Here is a 7,529-nt window from a genome sequence, read left to right on the forward strand (position 1 = left end):
GAATCTAGCATATTCTATAAGTAGCAAGAATTTGATATTCTTGCACTTATGAAAAACGGATTTGGAGTTGTGAAATGAGAAGGATTGGAAATGTGTTCAATGTGATCTATTTCACAAAGTAAGAACCATAGGTAAACATTGTGTGCATGCTAGGAGCATGAGACAAGTGTTGGAATTCAAGTAAGAAGTTGATTACCCGAAACGACAAATAATGAGTAATCAATATGGTGATAAATAAAAGGTGTTTTATTTATACTCAAAGGTTTGAGGCCATATGGGATTAGTATTATTCTTGTGTTTCACTTTGCATGTTTTGACTTCCAGAATAATTGAATTTATTAAGAATAATCGAATTATTCGAACGGGCCACAATCGTTCATATGTTGGAAGTAGATATGAATGAAGATTGTCGTGAATTGGTGTGTGGAATGTCTAGAAAAGTATTAGACATAAGCAAATGTTTGCTGCAACGTTCATGAGTGCTTATGAATATGAATTTGAGCATTGGATTAAACCCACGCTCACTTGGATCACTCCATGAATTGTATCACGAGTGATTGGTGAGACGATAACATCTTATATTCTTGAAACCGAGATGTGTGAGTTGTATCTTGCAAATCGGTTGCACATTGATAATATGTAAACGCACCAGTAACTTGGTGTTATAAAACATATTGTTGTGTGTAATTCGGTGAGTGAGTGCAAGCGAGCATTGTATCAAAGTTTATCCGTTCCTTTTATCCAAAGTAGGATAAAAGCGATATCTTTAGGCCCCTCGATGGTTTAGTGATGACAAACGTAAATGCTCGGCCGGGCTAGGGCTAATTTGATTTGTTCAATTAGTCAGTCGTCATAAATCGGGAATCGAGATAGAGTACAAAGAGAATGATTTGAAATCATATCTCATATGATATCTAGAATGGAGGAATATATGATCCCTTATCTAAGGACACGCGTATTTGATATGATCAGAGTTGACAGCGGCTTTGGAAAGCTACGATTGCAGATCGGGATCCGAAGTCATACGCAGAATAGTTATTAGACTTATCCAAGTGGGAGACTGTTGGATTAGTGTCTAAGTCCATAACTATTTTGGTATGTACTTGACCCGATGGTGCATGGTCCTTTTGGGTTGCCTTCACCAAAGCAACTTGATTGGAGAAATATATATAGAGAGAGAGGATAATATGATTTATTAATATGTTATAAGAATAATATATTAAAGGAGAAATCATATTTGTTTAATTAATATTGGTCGATAATTAATTAAGAATTAGTTTTGTGATCAAATGTAATTAATTAAACTTGAGGGGCTGAATTGTAATTATGTGATAGTTACAAAATAAGGTAAGGATTATCTTATATACATGGTGAACGAATTTGAGGTGTAAATCCCTTAGAATTCGAGTATGATAAGGATTCAAGGATTATCTTATTGGTTGCTTGGTGGATAAGCAACTAGATAAGGATAATGACTGAAACCCTATCTCTACACCTATATAAACAACCCCAAGGTCATGAATTCGTGTATCCCTTCCCAAGAAGTCCTAGATACGAATTCTAACCTCCCTCCTTTCTCTTTATACCTTCTCCACTTGCTTATGGTGTTTGTGAGCCATTAGAGGAGTGACACTTGTGACTCTCAGCTTTCCAAGGTCAATTCAAGAAGGAATTAGATTGTTATTGCTATATAACAATCAAGGTATGTTCTTAAACCTATTTACATGTGAATTCTGATTTCCATATGCTAGAATTAGGATTCAAAGTCTTGGATTCAAAGTATGTACAATAGAGAAACCTAGATCCGAGCTTTAGGGTTTGTATGAGCACATAGGATGTCTTATGACCAAAACCCATCAGAATTGAGGCAAATTTCATCATTACACTTAATCTTTTGTTTTGTCATTATGTTTAAACAATTAGAATTTGTTTGTTTCCTGTTATTTACTTCAATTATGAGCTAAAACCTTTAGACTTCTGTTTGGGGATACAAAATTGATACTATGGTTTGATTGATTGGTAGGATTAATTCTAAGTTGGTGATTTTTATTATTTTAGCTTGCTAAAGAACCTTGTGTGTGAATAATAATTAATTTTCTGTTAATAGGAAGATAATTGATTAGCATGAACATCTATTGATTATCAATCTCATATGCTATGTGATCACTTTGTCATATGTCTAGGATTAATGAACATGAAACTAGAGTTAATAAGAAAATTGAGTAAATTCATGTGCAAGCTTGTGTGATTACCATCAACAAGAAGTTAATTAAAAGATTAAATTAGTTAACTATTGCAAGTCTAAATTAACCCGAATAATTAATCTAGTAAATCTAATTAAATTAGACAACTGGCCACTGTTTAAGTTAGTTTATTTGCTAAGGATTAGTGTAGTGAATGCAAATCTAATCACTTGAATCGGTAACCAACAAAAGAAATAATCCATTGCACCATTACCTTGAAATCAACCATAGGATCAATTGAGTTGAACTAAACAGAAGTTCCTTCCCATTTTTGAATCTAGTTAGTTCTTTGTTTTCTAGTTTTTAAATTAGTAATAGTTAGCAAGTTTCTAGTCTTGTAAAACTAGAGAAAACCCTCTATTTATTAATTAATTTAGATATAATTAGTTTTTAGTTTTAATTTGTCGTTCCCTGTGTTTGATATCCTACTTATTCAACTATACCACAATTGATAGGTTCACTGCCTTTGTGTGTGTAAGTCCCCAAAATTGCTTGTGTATCAATCAGATCCAATTGATGGTGCGGAATCCCAATCAATTGGATGATGTTAGATCAATATAAAAGAGAATGAGAAGAAGAAGATTAAGAATCTAATGATGTATTGATGAAATTGAGTGATGGTCCATACAATAGATTCTCTCTCTACTCTTCTTAATCGTACACTCCCGCATGCACTCCTTAATTTATATGGACCCCCAGCCATACACATGTGTACAGCCACACACACAAACCGCAAACACATGCAACATTACATAAAAATATATTTTCCTAGAAAAGCAAAGTATAAACCATATTTTTGACCCAACAATCTCCCCCTTGGTTTATAGCTTTCTTTTCTAATTGACCCAACAAGCTCCCCTAAAAAGTAGCTGGCTTTTTCTTGTTAATCTTCATTGGGAGCTTGGCTTCATCATTAATCTTCAAATTTCTTCACAGCATCAAGATGAACATATGAATCTTCATGAATGACTTCATCTTGAGCGGTTGGGCTTTTCTTCAAGATTTGACTCTGAACGCACATTGGGTGAGGAGGCTTGATGTACAGATTCTTGAAAGATAGCGCTTCAGCTTGAGAATCTACAGAGAGAGCAAATCTTCTGGATCACTTCAGCAGGTACAAAGATAGCAGCAGATTGATTGAGGAGGCTTCAATGCAATCTGTGACATAATCTTCAAGTACAGCTTCACCATGCTTCTGGGGTTGACAGATTGAATGTCGAAAGAATAATCTTCATTTCTTGCTCCTCCGAATGTGAATTCTTCAATGCACACGGACGAGGCCTTGGCTCAAAAGATCTTCAATACAGTCTCCACGACTCCCATCTACGTCTGAAATCACGTAATTCACCGATTCAATTCTCATCCAGAAGGTCTGAGAACATCACGCAAAATCTCAGAACAGATCCAAAAATTCTTCATATCGTTAAGAACAAACCCCATGTGATCCCTTCCTTTCTTCCCTTCCCGCAAAGGACACATACTCTCAAACAAATGTCTGAATGTTGTACAGTTGAGAGATGTCCCCTATCAAGTGCCAGGAACAGCCACTACCAACAAACCGAAGTATGATGATATGCCTCCATAGCTGCTCCGACATAGAGCGGGATCAGTTGGTCTTTGGAACCCAGTCCATTTTGAAACTGGGTCGACCTTTGTCATTCTTGCATGGTACTCTCTCCCATGACATATCATGTTTATCACAAACAGAAGATGAAGAAATATTAGTTGATTTGGGAGAGTGAGCCTTCGAAACCCATTTGTAGTTGGGTTTAACCCATTTCTTTTTCGATCTGATGGGTGGCTAAGCATTTGATTTTGAACTTGATGTCGACCGTTGAGATGACGTTGATTTTGGCTTCAAGAGAGCATCTCTTGGATTTGGCTTCTTGGCCGACATTCCCTTCTTGACCTTGGGATTTGATTTCTTGGCCTTCTTGGCATTCCAGTCGTCAATGTCTGATCGTGATCTCGAGGGGTATCTTTTGGAGTATCTCCCTCTTGGCGCGTTCTGCCAGCCTTGTGCATAATAAGGAATGTATGCGTGATTTGGACAATTTCGGGCAATATGACCAGGTGTTCTACAGTGAAAACATGTATTTTTCTTCACTGTGGAGTTGTTTCTTCCTGCCCCTGGTGGCGTGTCCTTGCCTTGTTTCTGGTTGTTCCTACAAGCACAATTGCAACAAGTCGACCATTTCACTTGATTTGGTGGCCTGTACTTCTCAACAACTGATTGATCAGAAGCAACTGAGTTCGAAGCAATAGATTCAGAGTTCAAGGAATCATTGGTTTGTTCAATAGTTTTCTCCTTGTTCTCATCATCTACTACTTTACCTGCACAAGGAGTAGAATCATTAATATCTTCAACTTGAATACCTCCTGACACAAATCCAGCTGGTTTGCCATATCGAAGATGTGCCTCCCTGTCAATTTCGTCCTGTGTCATAGGGATGGATGTGTAGTTATGATTGAAAGGTGGAGGAACACTATCATACCCTAGACCCTTGTTTTGATTTTCTTTGAATTTTAATTGGGTTTCATATAAGGACTCGACTGTCTTACTTGACGCAGTGTAATTTTTGAAACTAACATCTGTTTTTCCACACTTTATTTTCAAAGCGTCAAGTTCTTCAGTTACAGCAACAAGTTTGCGTTTAATGTGATCGTAATTTTCACACTTGTTGCTGTACTCTTCCTGAAGCTTTCTAAAGTCTTTGGTTTTTGCTTCTAGTTGTGCCTTTAACGGTTTCTGACCTTTCCTTAGAGTATAGCCTTCGTATTTGAGGTCCTCATTTTCTCTTTTTAATAAATCGATTTGATATCGGAGAAATTTAATAGTAGCTTCACAAGATGGAGTACATGAAACTTTATTTACCGGAATTGATGTGGAACTCTTTTTTTTGTTTTTTTTGTTTTGTTTTTTTTAATGGATGAAAATGGAATTTAAAAATAAAAAGAAATTGAATTTGGGGTTGAAATTGTCAATTTGCGAAATTATAAACCGAGAGGGACAACTTATGTTTCTATTTTTCGAAGGTAAGACACAAAGGGTGTTCTAGATGAGTTGGTAAGGCGCTGGGGCAATGACCTTGAGGTCCTGGGTTCGATCCCTGGCACCTCAACTTCGCTTCCTCTTTTTTATGAAAGGGCTGCTGTGCGAGGTTGCTGCTTGCGAGGCCGAGGATCCGAGCCGTACACACCGAGGCGCACACTCTGAGCCGCACACACCGAGGCCGCACTCCTTCAACCAGCAGCACACCTTCAACAGATTCGCAAAAAAACGATGTTTTTCACCCTTTTTTGCTCTAAAACTGAATCAAAAACTCATTTTTATGAAAAATGCAAAGAAGTAACCCCCCTTATTTTTGCGAGATCTATCCAAAAACGCTATTCTCTTTTCAAAATCAGATCAAGTAAGCTCCAGATCAGACAAAATTGATTGATACAACCTTGCTCTGATACCAATTGTAAGTCCCCAAAATTGCTTGTGTGTCAATCAGATCCAATTGATGGTGCGGAATCCCAATCAATTGGATGATGTTAGATCAATATAGAAGAGAATGAGAAGAAGAAGAAGATTAAGAATCTAATGATGTATTGATGAAATTGAGTGATGCTCCATACAATAGATTCTCTCTCACACACACTTCTTCTCTAGTTTCTCTCTCTACTCTTCTTAACCGTACACTCCCACATGCACTCCTTAATTTATATGGACCTCCAACCATACACATGTGTACAGCCGCACACACAAACCGCAAACACATGCAACATTACATAAAAATATATTTTCCTAGAAAAACAAAGTATAATCCATATTTTTGACCCAACAGTGTGTTATTTTATAATTAAAAGTAGGTTTAAAACTAAGTGAGTTTGCACACATCAAGTTTTTGGCGCCGTTGCCGGTGAACGGTTCTAAAATTAACATTAAATTCTAATTTAATCGATCCTTTGTGTGAGATTTATCTTATACAAAGTTATTTAAAAGGTAATTCAGTCAGTAAAATTAGTTTTAATAAAATTCCGTTTATAGAGTAACTAGAAATTTTTTTCTGTTTTTGCGTTGAACTCGCCGAGTGCACTCGTGCCGACTCGGCGAGTACATCGCTGTTACAGCTTTAATTTTTTATTTTATTTTTGTTCTTTTTACGCATTTTTTGTTTTTTTTACAGTTGTTTCATGACCCGAGGATCTGATATACCTCTGGTCCCTCCTCTTGAACACCCGAAATCCGCACTAAGGAGGAGCAAAGGCAAAACCGTCGGAGAATCCGCTTCTTCAAAGAACTCGCCACTCAAAAACCTCAAGTCCGTTTTCAGCAAGAAGGGAAGCAGCAAATCAAGAGCATCCAATGCCTCTTTAACAATCGGCGACCCAATTCAAGAAGATATCAAGTACGAGACCGAGGAAGAAGAAGAGCCCACATACGAGCAAGACTCCGAGTTTGAAGACGATTTAGCTATCACTATGGATAATATCGATGAAGTCTCCATGGGGGAATGGAAGAATAGGATGCGCGATGACACCGGCCCGGGACTTGTGTAGCCCGTAATTCCCGCGACCGCTACTTTCGAACTAAAAGGCCATATTCTCGCTCAACTCAAGGAGATTCCTTTTTATGGGAAGGATCACGAGGACGCCTACAAGCACTTGCACGAAGTGAATGATGTGGCTGACTACTTCAATGTACCCAATGTTCCACGCGAGACCCAGCTTCTTTGCATGCTTCCAGTCACGTTTAAAGGTGCTGCAAAGGATTGGCTAAAGTCACTTCCTCCCGGATCGGTCACCACATGGGCCAAGATGAAAGAAGAGTTCATAGACCACTTTTGCCCGCCCTCCAAAATAGCCAAGCTAAAGAAAGCCATTGCCAACTTCGAGCAACAACCCGGTGAATCTCTTTATGAAGCTTGGGAAAGGTACAAGAGCTTGCTTAGAAATTGCCCACACCATGACCTTAATAGCCAACAAGAGGTCTCCATTTTCTATGATGGAGTCAATGTCACCACAAGGCAATTGCTCGATTCTCAAGGCCCGCTAACGAAGAAGGCGCCCCCGGTAATCAAGGAGTTAATTGAAAAATTCTCTAAGCACTCTAGAGAATACCGCAATCCAAGAAACGAAGTAAGTCGGGGGGTAGTGAACTCGGCAAATGATAGCATGGCGGCGGTGATAGCTAAGCTTGATAGTCTAGATAGAAGAATGACAAAATGGATCAAACAATCCATGCTATTCGGGTTGGATGTGAGAATTATAGAGGGCCCCATCTCACAAAGGATTGTG

General features: G+C 38.1%; 1 non-coding gene across 1 annotated transcript; it reads right to left on the minus strand.

Moving 5' to 3' along the window:
• Window positions 1-7,097: 7,097 nt before the first annotated feature.
• On the minus strand, window positions 7,098-7,204 carry LOC111915595 (small nucleolar RNA R71). The gene has a single exon (XR_002858204.1). It is a non-coding gene; the product is annotated as a small nucleolar RNA R71 (small nucleolar RNA).
• Window positions 7,205-7,529: the final 325 nt, after the last annotated feature.

The sequence above is a fragment of the Lactuca sativa genome, chromosome 3 (genome assembly GCF_002870075.4).
Source record: "Lactuca sativa cultivar Salinas chromosome 3, Lsat_Salinas_v11, whole genome shotgun sequence".
In the NCBI taxonomy this organism is placed as follows: Eukaryota; Viridiplantae; Streptophyta; class Magnoliopsida; order Asterales; family Asteraceae; genus Lactuca; species Lactuca sativa.